At 41.5% G+C, this 18259-nt stretch overlaps 1 protein-coding gene and 1 long non-coding RNA gene across 2 annotated transcripts in view; one reads left to right on the top strand and one right to left on the bottom strand.

Moving 5' to 3' along the window:
• Positions 1-18259, top strand: part of LOC306818930 (uncharacterized protein) — a 358920-nt gene that overhangs the window by 23897 nt on the left and 316764 nt on the right. The gene's annotated exons all lie outside the window — the stretch shown is intronic.
• Positions 4007-5160, bottom strand: LOC306818975. The gene is made up of 4 exons (XR_013778438.1): positions 4751-5160; positions 4452-4619; positions 4246-4331; positions 4007-4107 (listed from the first exon to the last, which is right to left on the bottom strand). It is a non-coding gene; the product is annotated as an uncharacterized lncRNA (long non-coding RNA).

Genomic DNA, 18259 nt, shown 5'->3' with positions numbered 1-18259 from the left:
GCGTGGATAATGAGCTCCAAATCATTCTGCGAAACCATGTTTCTAAGTTTGGAGAACTGCTTAATCCCTGGAATTGAGTCATCAGGGGCGAGAATCAATGTTTCTGTTTTCTCAGCATTGAGCTGCAGAGAATTTTCGCTGAGCCATTGTTTGATTTCCATCAGACAAAGACGTAGGGAGCTCAGCTTTTGGATCTCGGACGGCTTAAAAGCAGTACAGCTGGATATCGTCAGCAAATAGGTGGAAAGAAACATCATCGAACCTTCGTATGATCTCTCCTAGAGGGATCAAATACAGCAAAAACAAGACAGGACCCAAGGTCCTCCCATTGGAGGTCACTTTGCTCCCACATTGAGATTGACATGTTGAAGCCAAACGTTGGACTCCGCTAATGCTAAGATACACAGAGCAGATCCTTTCATTCTTTTTTTTCAACGACCCACAGATGACTGGGGGAGGTGATGACTCGAGGCGTAAGTAGGTCAACGACTCAGCTAACGACTCTGATGGGAGTCATCCTTGATCATTGGTATGCTAATGATCCACAGAGGCTTATATTTCTAGCTCCGTCCGTCTATAGAGTTCAACTGTAACATCAGGTCACATAAGGCCTGCTGCCTTTGAAGGAACAACCCAACAGAAAATATCTATTTGGCTAACGTATGAAGTACGTGGACTATTTCCAAGCTGCTATTTTATCTCAGACTAGATTTGTTTTCACTTAAATTTCGAACAGTTTATTGTGATGTGTGCTGATGCAGTACCGTAGTTAATATTGTGAATAACAAAGGACATTTAGTGTTGTTACTGACCCTAAAGATGCTGTTAAACTGTAGTTTCTCCTCCCATCTCTTGCTGGTGACACCTCGTGGCAGCAGTGTGTCAAACAAGTCCCATCAAATTCAGGCACCACGTTACTTTGGAAAAGTCGTTCAGTTGAAACTAACTAGACAGACAAGTAGGGCTAACTTAGTATTTCTCCATTTTTTGGACAACGTAGAAATAGTTATTGAAAACTGACACATTATTAAGTGAACAACTTGCTCTTAGTATTAAGTTGGATCCACTTCTTAAAATAAGTTGTGAACAAACAAAAGCATGTTCATTAGACAAACTGATTTTATGAAGCTAAAACAAGTGTATGTTTTTAAGCTTGAATTACTAACCCCCTCAATCATTTTATAGACAGGTCTACACTCCCTCAACCAATGAAAACATCTGATCCAATGTAAAAAAAAATCACCTGTTTGTTCTCCTCAACATGTCATTAAAGAAATCTGACTTCTTCATTTAGTTACCTTGATTTTCCACGTGCTCGTTGTTGAGAAGATAGGGATGACAGGAAGACGTTTCAGGTCTCAGGTTAACAGAGTTTATGAACCTGATGAATCAAGAATACAAGTTACAGAGTCTCTGGGTTCAACACTACGTGTCCCTGACCACAGACAGATACCTGGTCAGTTCATGAAGTCTGAGCCCCGACTATCTTTCCCTGAACCCTTTTATACATTAGACAGAGATTATCTAACCAAATTATACATTTGAGAATGTGCAGTTTCCTTCCTCTGATTGGGCAGCTTTCCAAATTATGTGTCTCCTGATGTTTGGTTCCCCTTCTCTCATTGGTGCATCAAGCTCCTGAATCCTTTGTCCAATCTGTAGAGGAAGACACTTCCTGAAAGACACTTCTTGAAGGGCCACATCAAACACATGTTGGAATGTGTAATCAAGTATTTAAAATAAAAAATAAAAAAATGTTGTTGTTGCTAAGTGAATTGTAGAATCACCATCTCTCACCAATCTACAATGTTGTTTTGAATTCTCTCCCAAAACAACTGCAGCCCAGTCCCACCTTGGAACATGTGACCCCAACGACCCACAGATGACTGGGGGAGGTGATGACTCGAGGCGTAAGTAGGTCAACGACTCAGCTAACGACTCTGATGGGAGTCATCCTTGATCATTGGTATGCTAATGATCCACAGAGGCTTATATTTCTAGCTCCGTCCTCCAGATAGTTTAGAAGTGAAGAAGCCTTCTGGAGGAGAGGTGAAACGTCTTCAAGATCTACAACCAGTCCAGTTGTCTTTGGATCAAGCTTTGACTTTTCCTTCTGGGAGTCTTGGATGTGGGGTCAGATGTCCGGGTTTCAGGATCTTAAAGAGCTCTTCAGATGGCGGCTGCTCGCTGCGGTTATCACAGATATATCGGAACAAACAACAACAAGTGGATACGAAGAGGAGCTCCACCGACAAAGAAAACTGCTGCAAGTGATGTTAACACCTGAAATCAAGCTGCACAGAGCAGGTAGGTTTTCTTCCCACTGCTGGAAACGTGTTTCAGGGAGCAGAGCCTTTAGCTAACATCCATAGACAAACACAGAGTCACAGTTTTTAGTCACAGTTTTTAGCCACAGCTAGCTCCTGCAAACAACATCATTGACTTTACTGGACTTAAACTCTCTTTAGCCTGGACTTACTGGACCTCAACACTATTTAGTGTCCTTTACTGCTCATCTCAGTCTGTAAGACACCACTTTGTAATCCTCCTTTCTTTAAATGTAAAATCAGTGAATTCCAAACATGATTAAAATGTGATCAATTCATATTAACTTTTGATTTTAAGTCATTAAAAACAAAATCAAGCCTTATTAATATTCAAACATCAGTCTAAGTGTGGTTAATGTTTGTTTCCTGTGTCCTACAGATGTCCAGCAACTGTTGGTGAGTAAGGAAGAGTTTCCACCTGAGCAGGAGTGGAGCCACATTCTGGACCAGGAGGATGCTAAGCCCCAACACTTTAAAGAAGAACATGAGGAAGTGTGGATCTGTAAGTTTCAAGGACTGGAGGAGGCTGATACCACCAAGTTCTCTTTCACTCCTAAGAATGAGGTCAAGACTCAAGACACTGATGAACCAGAGACTGAGGTCAAGACTGAAGACTCTGATGAACCTCAGATTGTTGAGAGTTATGATTGGCATGAGACAAGAGAAAATCTGACAGACCTAAATTTAAAAAATAAGAAAATAAAGACTGAAAGGAGACCATATATGTGTTCTGAGTGTGGTAAAACTTTTACCCAGAGAGGAAATCTCAGTCGACACAAGTTGGTTCACACTGGAAAGAAACCCTTTAGCTGCTCTGAGTGTGGTAAAAGTTTTACCCAAAGAGGAAATCTGACACAACACATGTTGGTTCACAGTGGAGAGAAACCCTTCAGCTGCTCTGAGTGTGGTAAAAGGTTTAGATTTAAGAGAAAGCTGACCCAACACATGTTGGTTCACACTGGAAAGAAACCCTTCAGCTGCTCTGAGTGTGGTAAAAGTTTTACCCAAAGAGGAGGTCTGACCCAACACATGTTGGTTCACACTGGAGAGAAACCCTTCAACTGCTCTGAGTGTGGTAAAAGTTTTACCCAAAGAGGAAATCTGACCCAACACATGTTGGTTCACACTGGAGAGAAACCCTTCAACTGCTCTGAGTGTGGTAAAAGTTTTACCCAAAGAGGAAATCTGACCAGACACATGTTAGTGCACACTGGAGAGAAACGCCTTCTGCTGCTTTGAGTGTGGGAAAATGTTTAAATTTAAGGGACGTCTCACCAGACACATGATCACTGATGGGTTGAATAATATAACTGTCCCTAAAGCTGAATCTATCAACAGACTGAATAATATTAATGCAGCATAATCACGGCCGTGGTTCTACTCTGACAGACACACTGAGACTCTGTGCAGGCTGAAAGGTAGACATTTTTATTAGTTGTTGCAGAGCCCTTATATACAGCACAACAGATGTCACAAATTCCCACTTTAGATACTTCTGTACATGGTATGAAGAAACACATCTCCTTGACTCGAAACCAAACCTCTATTTGAGGAACACTTCAACATTGTACTGTCAACTGAGGCCGTACATTATACTTTTGTGGTGCCTCATATATCGTGTGTCTCTTATTTTCATAGCGATAAGAATAAAGATTGATTGATTAATGCTGGTAATATTTTTTTTATATTATAATAAATTACCTGGTGATCCAGAAGCGTCTTCGGAGCGCGTGAGGTTTGTGTCCTAACGTCACAGATGTTGCTCTCAGGTGTTGTATACCTGCACAAACAAAGCCCTTTCTTTCTTTTTATCTGGTCACGCTTAGTGATCCTTTTATACTGTCCTGCTTATTGATCTATGTTCTGGCTGTTATTTTGGGACAGAACTCAACAGTATGGGTTGTTGTATTTTAGTTACCTGGGCACAGGGCAGAGATGGAAATGAAGGTCACTCTCAAGGTATTTTGGGGTTGTTTTGTAATTCTGCAGGCCTGGAGCTGGATTCTTAGGCAAAGAAAATGAGTCAAAAACATACTGCTTGGATACCACCTTAAAAAAGAAGCACCCCCCCACCGTAGAAACATAAATAATTATTTTCCAGACTTAAAGGGGACATGTATTTACAAAGACTCTGAGTGGATGTGCTTGAAAAGGTCTGAATAGAGCTTCAGGGATCCTGAAGGTGAGACTGTGATCCTCCCGTGTGGCCACGTCCTCCTCTTCCTGGTCATTCCCCTGTCGACGCTCTGCTGTGGGAGATTGCGTTTGATTGTCATTGGGCACCAACTCGTTCTAAAACGTTGAAAACAAAGTGGAAAAAAAAGAGGAATAATGAAAATGAGATTGAATAACTGAACGAAGATATATGAAGAATGAAAACATGTTTTCTTATTTTTGTTGTGTCTTTCACTCTGCAATGTTACCAGAGCTCCAGTGCGAAGTTGTCTGTCCAAAATAGTGGGAATATAAGAATGAAATGCCTCCAACGCTGACACAGGGTGGTAGCCCATGAGCCTGTAGTGTCGAGGTGCCTAGGGTTGAAAAACAACACCAATAATCTATAACTGGCCCCTTGTGTTTATAATGGGTACAGTCCAATTTTAAAATATTGGAGAGAACCATCTCCTCCCTAAAGTCGATGTTCTGAAGCTTCACTATTTATCCAGCTCTGCATCTGTCACCAAAGCTTTCTTTGTTCTTTCATCATTTTCCATATGCATCTCCTCGTTTTTCCTCGTCTCCTAGTTCTTCTTCTGCTAATTAGAAAAAGGCTGAGGCTATTTAGGACGGGCATCGCTACAACATCTGGTGGTTTGCTGTTTGCCTGGCAGTCCGAAACAGCCATGTGGAGGTGGCTTTAAGTAAGTAAGTAAGTAAGTAAGTAAAATTTATTTATATAGCACTTTTCGCAGGCAGGGGCCACAAAGTGCTTCACAAACAGGGTTTAAAAACATCACAAGCAATATACAGACAGTACAAAGATCATAGCAGTCCTAAAAGAGACTAATTAAAAGCCTGGACAAATAAAAACGTTTTCAGTTGACTCTTGAAAGTGACAACTGAATCAATTGAGCGCAAGGATGATGGAAGTTCATTCCAGAGGCTCGGAGCAACGACCTGGAAAGACCGGTCACCTCTAGTGTGATAATGAGCTCGAGGGACCTTCATCAGGTTCTGATCCATAGACCTCAGCGCTCGCATAGGAGCGTAAGGCTGGATCAGCTCACTAAGGTAAGAGGGAGCCTGACCATGTAGGGCTCTGAACGCCAGAACCAGGATTTTAAACCTGAACCTAAAAGACACTGGCAGCCAGTGAAGGTCTTTCAGAACAGGGGATATGTGGGACCTCCTATTTGTGCGGGTCAGAATTCTTGCTGCAGAATTTTGAATTAATTGCAGTCTAAAGAGCTCTTTCTTGTTAAGACAAGAAAACAAACTATTGCAATAGTCTAAACGTGAAGACACAAAGGCGTGGATAATGAGCTCCAAATCATTCTGCGAAACCATGTTTCTAAGTTTGGAGAACTGCTTAATCCCTGGAATTGAGTCATCAGGGGCGAGAATCAATGTTTCTGTTTTCTCAGCATTGAGCTGCAGAGAATTTTCGCTGAGCCATTGTTTGATTTCCATCAGACAAAGACGTAGGGAGCTCAGCTTTTGGATCTCGGACGGCTTAAAAGCAGTACAGCTGGATATCGTCAGCAAATAGGTGGAAAGAAACATCATCGAACCTTCGTATGATCTCTCCTAGAGGGATCAAATACAGCAAAAACAAGACAGGACCCAAGGTCCTCCCATTGGAGGTCACTTTGCTCCCACATTGAGATTGACATGTTGAAGCCAAACGTTGGACTCCGCTAATGCTAAGATACACAGAGCAGATCCTTTCATTCTTTTTTTTCAACGACCCACAGATGACTGGGGGAGGTGATGACTCGAGGCGTAAGTAGGTCAACGACTCAGCTAACGACTCTGATGGGAGTCATCCTTGATCATTGGTATGCTAATGATCCACAGAGGCTTATATTTCTAGCTCCGTCCGTCTATAGAGTTCAACTGTAACATCAGGTCACATAAGGCCTGCTGCCTTTGAAGGAACAACCCAACAGAAAATATCTATTTGGCTAACGTATGAAGTACGTGGACTATTTCCAAGCTGCTATTTTATCTCAGACTAGATTTGTTTTCACTTAAATTTCGAACAGTTTATTGTGATGTGTGCTGATGCAGTACCGTAGTTAATATTGTGAATAACAAAGGACATTTAGTGTTGTTACTGACCCTAAAGATGCTGTTAAACTGTAGTTTCTCCTCCCATCTCTTGCTGGTGACACCTCGTGGCAGCAGTGTGTCAAACAAGTCCCATCAAATTCAGGCACCACGTTACTTTGGAAAAGTCGTTCAGTTGAAACTAACTAGACAGACAAGTAGGGCTAACTTAGTATTTCTCCATTTTTTGGACAACGTAGAAATAGTTATTGAAAACTGACACATTATTAAGTGAACAACTTGCTCTTAGTATTAAGTTGGATCCACTTCTTAAAATAAGTTGTGAACAAACAAAAGCATGTTCATTAGACAAACTGATTTTATGGTGGGAAAATGTTTAAATTTAAGGGACGTCTCACCAGACACATGATCACTGATGGGTTGAATAATATAACTGTCCCTAAAGCTGAATCTATCAACAGACTGAATAATATTAATGCAGCATAATCACGGCCGTGGTTCTACTCTGACAGACACACTGAGACTCTGTGCAGGCTGAAAGGTAGACGTTTTTATTAGTTGTTGCAGAGCCCTTATATACAGCACAACAGATGTCACAAATTCCTTCCCACTTTAGATACTTCTGTACATGGTATGAAGAAACACATCTCCTTGACTCGAAACCAAACCTTTATTTGAGGAACACTTCAACATTGTACTGTCAACTGAGGCCGTACATTATACTTTTGTGGTGCCTCATATATCGTGTGTCTCTTCCCATATGGTCATAGCTTCTCCAAATAGATCGTAGTCTGCTAACGGCAAAGTCTTCTCTACAAGATGTATCCAAACTGAACGTATTAATAGAAATTCGTACTATCAATCACTCACACTGAAGAGAAATGCTAATCCTGATGTGTATTCATCAGTATGTATTGACTAACAGATGTATAACAGCTGTTATATAGGGATATAAGACAGTTCTATTAACAGAAGCCTGTCTCTACTTTGACTGGGATTAGAACAACACATTGATGTGTTGTTGCTGACATATGAAGCAGTAAGTTGGGAGCAGCTATGATGTTTGAATGTAAAGGCTCCTGATATCTTCTCTTCTTTCTGTCACTCTGTTTCCTTGGAGGCTGCTGTGTTGGGTAGCTCAAGTTCTTCACACAGCTCATGTGTAACCTTGTAATAAATAAACTGATGGAGAGTGAGAGAGACTTTCATCTACTTGTGTTATTTTGTGTCAACAGTCTAAAGTCTCTTTGGTAAAGAAGATCAGCAGATCCTGATGCAGAGTGACCACCGTCAGATCAGGTCCAGGTTGAGTTTACTGAAGACCTTTAATCCTCAATAAGAATCCTGCAGTCAGAATACAAAATCAATAAAATCTCAATGACAACTGAACATGTTTGAGAAACAAACCCTTCAAATGTGTGAATATTTGTTCTGGTATCATTTCTCTCTTTGGCTTTTTGCTGCTTCACTGTGTTAAAAAGGCCAGCTCCACTGGGACTGTTCTAAACCTCCCTCCAACAGTGGTAGGTTCAGACTCTGTAGTGTCTGGCAGTGTTTGAAGGAGAGAGACCGGAGCGTTAAGAGTTCATTTTTTTAAGAGCAACAACGTCAGAGAAAAGGGTGCTACTTAGTTTGAGTTTATGTTTTGTGTGTGTCCATTGAATTATAAGTACATTTAAAAGTTAGTCAGTGATAAATCATTAATCATTTATTATTATTTTTTTAAATTAAGTTAATTGCTTAGTGTTTGATGTTAATATGGACCTTTAAGACCTTGTGGGTTGATGCAGCGATGGTCTCAAGGTTGTGATGAGCCTCTGCTTAATTTGAATGTCAAGTGCACCTTTCTAACATTATTTCTAATGCTAATCATGTTTTGTTGGACTTTATTATTTAGTTTCATATTCTAGAAAGAATTTATGAGTTTAACACTTTGTATGAGTTTTCTCTCCTTTATTCCTTTCAGAAACCACACACACAGGTTTCTTTACACATTCCTTTAAATGTGTGTGTACACCCTTTCAAGGATTTGTCATTAAACCAATATCAGTGGAACCTGCGACTCCTGCGTGATTTGAACAGTCACATCAGTGCTGGTTGGATTTTTCTCTGAAGTGTTGAGAGAAGCCTCAGTCAGCTGATCTTTTACACTGCTTTTTACACATTTTCTGCTCAGAGGAGAATGACTCTTCCATTTGTCTAGAGGTCAGAGGTCACCGGCCCAATCAGCCCTGTGGTTAATCTGTGGAAGCAGCTCAATACAGTTATGTTACTGTATCAGAGAAAATACCAAGTTATACAGAAGTGAACACCAGAGCTACACACACTGTCAAAGTGTCATTCACTTCGTTTGAATAGTTTGGAGGTAACTATTATAGTAAAAAGAAAAAACATCTGGTTTTAGTTACAGTGTGAACAGTACAGAGTCAGCAAACCTCTAATCCCAGTCAAGTCTCCAGTCCCAAGAACTCAAGTCCCAGTCAGTGAAGATAAATCCAAGTCCAGTCCCCTGTTAATATCAGTTCATATCAACCCTCAGGTTTCTGGCTGAGGGCTTCACGTATACTGGACTAGTTCTCCTAGGTGTGCAGTAATTCACTGTCTTTGTGATGGGGGACTGATGACTAGTACTTCAGATTTTGTGTGGTGAGTTGTAAAAAGTTGTGCGACATCCATGAGTTTCTTTCTGAAAGGCCCCTTTAGACACACACCTGTGTTGCTTTACAGTGAACCATTCATTTCAAAGCAAAATGTGGTGTGTGAGTGGAGGGTCCATGGAGTCACTGTGACACTCATTGATGTTCCTCCACTCATTTGCACCATTGAGTTAGGATTGGCCAGCTTAGACTGCACTGTGTCGAGCTCCTGGAAAGAGCATTTAAGACAGCAACTTCAACTTGAAAGCATGTACTTTTGGTGACAGCTTTATCCCATTCAGGTCCAGGAAAAGTTCCTGAAGCAGCTCAAAGGTGTAGCACAGAGCCGAGGGCTATGCAAGGTTGAGGGCATCAATCAGTCCCATAAGCAACGTGCAAGCTTTGGCTGTGCTGCTGCATCCTGTCAACACCTCCTTCCCTTCAAGAAGAATGGAAACATCTACTGGTTCTTCTCCATCAGTACCATGGACCACCAGGATCTTGACTATGTGTTGAGTGGCATCACTGTGACTGTCCTCCTGCAGAAAATTCAAAACTATACGTGGCCTTCTATAGACTATTACAAGAAGTGTTGTAAGAAGTATCTTAAAGTCATGCCTGAGTAAACGTCTTCACATTTGCTGGTAAAATACAACTTTGATGCAGAACAACATGTGATTCAAATCACCTGGACATGTGGTACTCAAGTAAAGCTCTTCAGCTATTTGATATGATACTGTGCTAAGAACAATGTGACAACAGACTGATGTGTATAACAAGGACACAGACATGTGAAGTATACATGTATTTACATGTATTTGTTTAGTAGGACAAGCTCAAATGGGTTGCATGACTACTGAGTTTATTTTTCTGGTTAAAGTCAAAGTTTCTTCACTCAAAGGTTATTTCATGAAACAATGAAACCTTTCTGTGTTTGTTGTTTCTTGCTCTACCAAAAACATAGTGAAGTGTGACTTCAAAGCCAGGTATAAGTGAGTTTAGAAATGAAGAGGTAAGCAGGTTTAGCAGGCAGTCTTCTTTCTCACCAAGGTGTGGTATGAGTCCGTCACGTCTCAGCTCAGTACCTGGGTTCTGTGAAAAGAGTAATAGTGTCAGTTCCAAACAATCCTTGTACACAAGAAACCATCATGTCAGAAGATATGAATACCTGTGCAGTGAGCAGTGGTTTGTTTTCAAAGAGCAAAGAAGGAGAAGGATGTTACACAGAGTGAGAATTTGTGTTGTGGAGGACAGTTACAGAATGTGTGTGAAACAGGAAGCCTTTAAATCCAACAGAGCTGACTCAGTTGATCCAGATGGGGCCTCAGCCTGGTCTCCACAACACCTACCCTGCTCTCATCAGGGCAGTAAGCTGAGCTGTATAGTGGTCCAGTTTGGACATGAAGCTTTGCTCCAGATAAATCCAAGTTATTCTCTGAAACTCCTCCTTGATCTGAAATGACAAGGATTCAGAAGTATGACAGTAGTTCATGGTAAATCAGTGACTCATGAATTCTACAGGCGTTTTGAATGCAGGTCAGGGTGAAAAGCAGCAAGCAGCCACTTCTTCAAATCATCAACTTGGAGACAGAGAAACATTTGGCCTCTGGTTTGAACTTTGAGAGAGAAGTCTGTTTAAAGGTTCTTCATGTTCATGCATTGATACAGGAATCCTACACAACATATGTCCATAAATACATTCTTGTTACAGCCTTAAAGGAACAGAAAACATTATATATATATACTATATAATATACAAATTCATCTAGCACAGATTCACAACACAGAGCAGGCCATCTCTCTTTGAGCTCATGGCTGCTGGACTTCAACCCACAACCTCATGCCTTCAACAGGAACAGGTTTTTTCTGGACTTCCTGATCTTGACTTCCTTAAGACGCTGCTGTCTCTCCATCTCAACACTGTCCCTACTTTCTCCACTTGGGTATGGAGGAAGGTGGTTGACCTCCGCCCTCTTTGCTCTCTTGACATTTTTTGCAGGATTTTTCTCAGCAGGGGATTTCCTTGGTGATATCAAGCTCAGGACCAGGTACTTCACGCCTTCTCATTTTGGAACAGTAATGAGCAATCTTGTGTTTCTGTTGCTGTCACCTGTACATGCCTGAAAATGAGCTGCCAGCTTCTCTATGGCATGGAGGCTTTTTTTATAAGAGCTTCTACAACTGCCAATATTTGAGGAGCAGTAGGATAGGCAGTGAAGTGGAATATTTGCTCAGCAAGTTTCTCAAGTATGTCAGAGTTCATGCTTGGATTCTGAAGGAGGGAGCCATCATTTTCATAAGCCACATGTCCTGCTTGAAGGAGGATGTCAACATGAAATGAAAAGGTGGGTATCACAACATGAGTTGGCCATGGTTCAGATGGATGCTCTGGTGGCTGTGCTAGAATGATGGTGTCAGATGAGCTAACCGAGGAACTGTTATCCAGGAAAGACAGAGTCATGGAGTCGGGAGTGGAGGATGCAGCAGGTTCATTGATGGGGCTCAATGTGAGAAGAACAGAAGGTTCACTTTGAACCACTTTGACTGTGTCTTTGTCCTGAATAATATCAGTTGATGTTAGAGTGAAGAATTGGTGATCAAAGTCTTTGTCCAGGTCCATAACAGTAAAACTCTGTGATAGATTAAAGCCAAAAGTTCTTCTACTGTAAAAGGAATCCCAGCTGGTAGGGTTCACTTATGACTTTGAGTCTCTTTGATTATAACTCCAAGAGAAACTGTTAGAAAATCATACTCCTGCTTCTAATGCAATCTTGCTGCCATAATAATAGATCTTAGTCTTGTTGATTGTATAATTTGTCATGTGTATCTACCTCTGATGGTTTTGTGAGGGTGCTGTGGGTTTATGGGCGGGATATGTCAGCGAGAGCCTTTATGTGTGTACATTGTATGTAACTGTGTCTGTATTCAATTGTACTGATTGTGTTTTTGTATTCTTGAAAACGAGATGGATCATCTCAAGGGGAAATCCAACAAATAAACAGAATGTGTATGATTAAAAGTTGTAGCTGGGCAGGGCCTGACATCCTCATAGCCTTGGTCAAGCAGAACTGAAAAAAAAAGATAAAGAACAAGGAGACAATTCAATGAGTCGACAGGAAAAGAGACTGTGACATGTAACAGCAAGCATTTTAAAAAACAGTTCAAATGTGGAATAATTCAACAAATAAGTCAAGAGGGGACGGTTCATAACAATAAGGCACAAACTGGTTTGAAGGGATACTTGACCTACTTTGATAAACAGATATGGTGTTTAAGAGAAACCATTCCTCCAGCGTATAGGCAGCCAGTGGGAACTTATCAGTGAGCTGTGACTGCTCAATGACTTTAACTATGCTTGTTGTGTCTAAGCTGAAACATCTGAAATGCTCCTAGTACACCTTTATTTTTACATTCATTCAACATGTTTAGTTTGATCACTTTTTATTCATGTTTCCATCAGCTTCTCTTTCTTCAATGGTCAAATCCATAATAAGACTTCCTCCTTCCACACACTCATTTTCAACACATTAATACATTGTGTACATGTAATCTGAGCTGACACAATCTAGTTCTCACTGAAACTTCACATGTATTTGTAGACATGAGTTTAATTCTTATATTTGACTACAGCACCACATTGATGGAATCAGTGTATTGAGTCCAGTTTGTGTCTTTTTGTAAAGACAGTCTGAATGTTCTTCTCTTGATTGACAGCTGAGGTTTCAACATGAAGACGATCTCTGCTGCTTCTGATCACACAAACACTTTGATTTCTTGTCCTGAATCTTCAAATCAAAGAGTCAAACTTCCTTCAGGGAGAAATGGAGGGTGTGGTATGTTGATAAACCAGCTCTGCTGTTTCCTGCTCTCAGTAGTTTGGACTCTGACTCTGTCCCGGTCTGACGCAGATCTGTTCTCTGTTGAAGGTAAGAGACACTTTGACCTGTTTTTAAGACTCTCTGTTTAAGTGTCTAAAGAGCTGTAAGCTAACAGTTAGCCACCAGGTTCATTAGCTGCTGTGACTACAGTAGAAGTACAGGAGACACAATGATCCTCAGTTAGCATGCAGGCTATGCTAACATGCTAACAGTACAGTGTCACACAGACACTGCACTGCAGAGGGAGGGCGTGGAGTCAGGCCTAAAAATAATCACTCCATCAGATCAACAGGTTCCACTACTTCTCTGAAACTGGACGGTTGCCAAGCAACACAAACACTGGTCTGTCTGCACGCAGAGCAGAGATCAGCACAGAGCAGAGAGCTTCTTCTGCACATTAAAGTTTATTAAAGTTTCCCCTCTAACAGAGTCAAAGTTGCTTCTAGAGCAGGAGGGGAAAATGTCATAAAGAGTGGAGGTCAAACCTCCGACTGGATTTGATTGGCTGCTTTGAGTGACATTGATGCGATGCGACTGCTGCTTGATCAGAAGAGTTGAAAATGTTTGTTGCACACACAAAAAAACAAGCGTGCATGGGATTTTTATGATTCTTTGACTTTGGTCTGAAACCCAGAGACACAAACACATCAACTCAGCGTGACTCTGGGACATCTGGGTGGACTGAGCTACGCATGGCATCAAAGACCCCTGTGCTGCCCTGAGCTGCCCCAAAAGTGCCTGTGTGATACTTCTTTGGTCCATCCACAGATATTCCAACTAAATGATAGAAGAGTCATGAATGTCCAAATGATCAATGTTCAGGGAACCTTCAGCCAGTGTTGTACAGTCATGTGATTCATTAACTAAAGGTGTCTTCACATGTGACATATTATATCTATTATAGATTATTATCATCCAATAATGGCTCACTGACACAGAGCATCGTGATGATGATGAAGGTGTGTCCTCCACGGGTGAAGCTCTTTGACTGTATGTGACTCCAGCAGCTGAACTGGGTCAGTGTTGCCATAGTGACAGAGATCAGCTCTTCCAGCAGGGGGCGCTCTGCTATGGATCAGTGTGAGGACACAGAGGAGGGAGTCTCTCCCTCTAAAACCTCTCTGTGTGAGGAACAGGAAGCTCTGAGGTGAGATCACCATCTCTAACTGTCCATGACTCTTCTCCATGTCACAGCATCCCTCCACCTTCATCACTCCATCATCATCATCATCATCATCATCATCATCATCATCATCAGTGTCTCAGCTGCTGCTCACAGTAACTAATAATGTAGTGTGTTTGTATCAGGATGCAGGACCAGAGAGCAGACTGTCCTGGACCCAGCTGTGTGTCCATGAAGAGTGACCGGTCTAAAGATGTTATTATAAACTTTAAAGATGGACGTGGTGCTGATGGAAGGTGAGCTCTGAAAAGTCAAGTTTATTTCCTGACTTTGTTTGAAGACTCATGTGGTGGTCCAGCACTTTGTAGTCTGTCATCAGCTACTATCAGCACAGATCAGACTTTATTACCTGGATCAAGTCGAAGTCCAGTTCAAGTGGTTTCTGTTCTGTTGCTGAGTTTTCTCTGATGATCTAAACTTCTGTTGATCTGCATGAGCTTCACAGTAAGCACACTTTGTCCAGGATGTGAGCCACGCTTTGAATCACTGGGATTAGAGGATAATGGTCCCAGAGGTGGATGTTGGAGGTCCTGACTTTGTCCACAGACCAGATCCTGAACCTGATGAGGTTCTGCTGGTCACTAAGCTACCTGGTCCAGACCTCCTGCTGATCCAGCTGACACCAGCCTGAAATCAGGGACCAATAACCACATATCACAAAATCAGTGTGAAAGTAATGAATTGAAATAAATACTATCATGATGAATATTTCATAAATAGCTGTATTTAAATCAATGATAGACTTGGTACACCAGCACTCACATCCAGCTGTATTAAAATGCACAGAAAGCAGTAATCACAAACAACTGCTTTCTGAAATGATAACAGAGTTTATTTAACAAAGTCACGTCAATCCAAAGCAATGAAACTCAATCAACAACTATTCCAAGCTCATCTAAAGACAGTCAAACATTAGAAAGCAAGCACTTGAGAATGAGCTGGGAGGATGGAGTTATGTAGCTTTAAGGTTGTAGTCATTTATGTACAGTCATCTCTAATGAGACGATAGAGAATCTGGGCTCCCCCTTTCTTCACATGTACAGTCATGGACCAAAATATTGGCACCCCTGGAATCTTTCCAGAAATTACACCATTTCTCCCAGACATTGAGACAATTACAAATGTTTTTGGTATAAATGTATTTATTTCCTTAATGTGCATTGGAAAAACACAAAAAGCAGAAGAAAAAAGCCAAAATTGACACAATTTTAAACAAAACTAAAAAAAAGGGCCGGACAGAATAGTTGGCACTCTTAACTGAATATTTGGTTGCACACCCTTTGGAAGAAATAACTGAAACCAATCACTTGCTATAACCATCAACAAGCTTCTTACACCTCTCAGGTGGAATTTTGGACCACTCTTCAAATTACTCCAGGTCTCTCAGATTTGAAGGGTGTCTTGTTGCAACAGCCATTTTGAGGTCTCTCCATATGTGTTAATGGGATTTAGATCCAGAGACAGCAAAAACAACCCTAAAACATGATTGAACCTCCACCATGTTTGACTGTTGGCACTGTGTTCTTTTCCTTGTAGGCCTCATTCTGTTTTCTGTAAACAGTAGATGTGCTCTTCCAAAAAGCTCTACCTTAGTCTTGTCTGTCCACAAAACGTTCTCCCAGAAGGATTGAGGCTTACTCAGGTCCATGTTTGCAAACTCCAGTCTGGCTTCTTTATGTCTCTTAGTGAGCAGTGGGGTTCTCCTCTGTCTCCTGCCATAGCGCTTCTTCTCATTCAGATGACGACGTCTGGTCCGAGCTGACACTTCTGCACCCTGAGTCTGCAGGACACCTTGAATTTCACTATTCGTCCGGGGAGATTAGCCACAGTGCCATGGGTGATAAACTTCTTGATTATATTACAGTAGACAAAGGAACCTCAGGATCTCTGGAGATGGTCTTGTAACCTTGAGATTGTTGATATTTTTCCATAATTTTCTTCTTAAGTCCTCAGACAGCTCTGGCTTGTCTTTCTCTTCTCCATGCTCGGTGTGACACACGTAGGCACACAACACAGAGTTTGAGTCAACTTTTAGACATTCTCACTGGCATCAGGTGGGATTTCTATATTGCCAGTGTGGCAGAGCGGGCGTGGGGATTTTGGTTGTAGGGGAAAATAAACTAACTCATGTTAAACAATAACTGACAACGCCACCTGGGGACTTACACCCCAGGAAATACATAAATTATTCAAAAAAGGAAATCATGAAAGACACACAGGTTAGAACACTGAAGAGGCAGAGTTGTGTTTTATCACAATGTAAAAAGGGATTTATTTTAATAAATCAAAAAGGAAAAAATGCGGTAGACCGAAGCTGTAAGGAGGGAAAATCAATTAAATAAAAGAACCAAATACTAATTAAAGGGAATTAAAATAAGGGTTTATTTTAATACAGAATCCAAAATAGAATAGAAAAGGTAAAATTTGCAATATAGATATTAATATACTAATCAAAAAAGAAATGAACCAAAACTGAGCTTAAGCCACTTAGTTAAGAGGCAGACTACGCTGAGGAAGGTGTGGGGGTGCTACCATATACTCACCGTTTTGCAGCACGGCAAACCTCACAGCAAACCAAAATGTTAGTGCCTTCTATTAGTGACCCAGTGCTCTTAACTCACATGTGAAGTGGAGGGACCTCACCCTGGGTAACTAGCCTCTAAACATAGTGGCTCTGTGGCTGAAAGAAAAGCACAATTAAACCAAACAAAGTAAGGACAGGCAAATTCAGTTGGTGGCAAAAACTAGGGCGAACTAAGGACAAAACAGCAGCAGTTAAAGCCATCCCAGCTATAGCCAGGCAGCTAACTCTTTTAGTGCTGAGTTAGGTGAACTAAAATACATTCTTAAAAATCAGCAAGAACAAGTGAATCACCTTACACACAGTCTGGCTACCCTAAACAACCCCCAGAGAACCCAACCAAATCATAAGAAAACAGTCATTTGAAGAAGGTGTCAAAAGCCAGGCCACTTTGCTCGAGAGTCAGAGGGAGAGTCTGTTGCTCCACTGCCAGTCACTTCTTCAATGCGCTCCAGTTCCAATGGTAGGCAGTGGCCCCAGAACCAGGGAAATGTTCACCCCCTGAACTACTGAGCCACAGTTCAGATGGGGCCCCTTAGGCTCAGAGTCTGCAATCGATAACCCCGAAAGTTTGGTGGCAGATTGCCCAACCTTAGCGGTGCTCATGGGTGGTGTGTCAGTCCCATGTCTGGTTGTCACCGGGTCAATGGTGTCCACTATAAGTGCAAGTTTCTTTGCACAGCATTTTAAACCGTGGGGCCTCGACACACTCAGATCTTGGAACTGGTTAAATCTGAGTGCTGCTAATGGTTTGGCTATACCATATGTAGGTTATCTCGAGCTGGATGTTCAGCTGTGTGGTAAAGATATTGCCAGACAAGGATTGCTGATCATCAAAGATCCCCCAGGTGGCATTGTCAGTTAGTGTTTAACATTAGCGTCCCCTAAAACCAAAATCCCCACGCCCACTCTGCCACACCAGCACCTGTTACTTGTCTCAGCTGAGATTAAACGAGCATCACCTGCTTGAAGTAAAATGTTTTACCCACACTTTGAAAAGGGTGCACACAATTTTGTCCTGCCCTTTTTTTTTTTTTTTAATTGTCCATTTTGGCTTTTTTCTTCTGCTTCTTTGTCACATCATGGAAATAAATATGTTCATAATTGCAACCATAACTGGGAGAAATTGTGTATTTTATGTAAAGACTCCAGGGGTGCCAATACTTTGGTGCATGACTGTAGGTGTGAGCTATTGCAGGGGTTTCTGGGAGTAGGTGTCCTTTAAGCCTCTTTCTATTCTTTCCAAATAACTCTAGTCAGGTTCCCAAAAGTGTCCCCGGGTTCTTTGTTTGTTTGTCGGGCCCAAAAAACTGATATCTGACTCCACTTTCTCCTGGACTTCCTAGTTTAATACCTTGATCCTTGTTTTACTGAAGGGTACCTGAGTCCAGCTGAGGCGCCTTGAGTCCATTAGGCAGGATGTC

Source organism: Symphodus melops (assembly GCF_947650265.1).
Source record: "Symphodus melops genome assembly, chromosome: 23".
Taxonomy (NCBI): Eukaryota; Metazoa; Chordata; class Actinopteri; order Labriformes; family Labridae; genus Symphodus; species Symphodus melops.
This window is presented reverse-complemented; position numbering and strand designations above follow the sequence as displayed.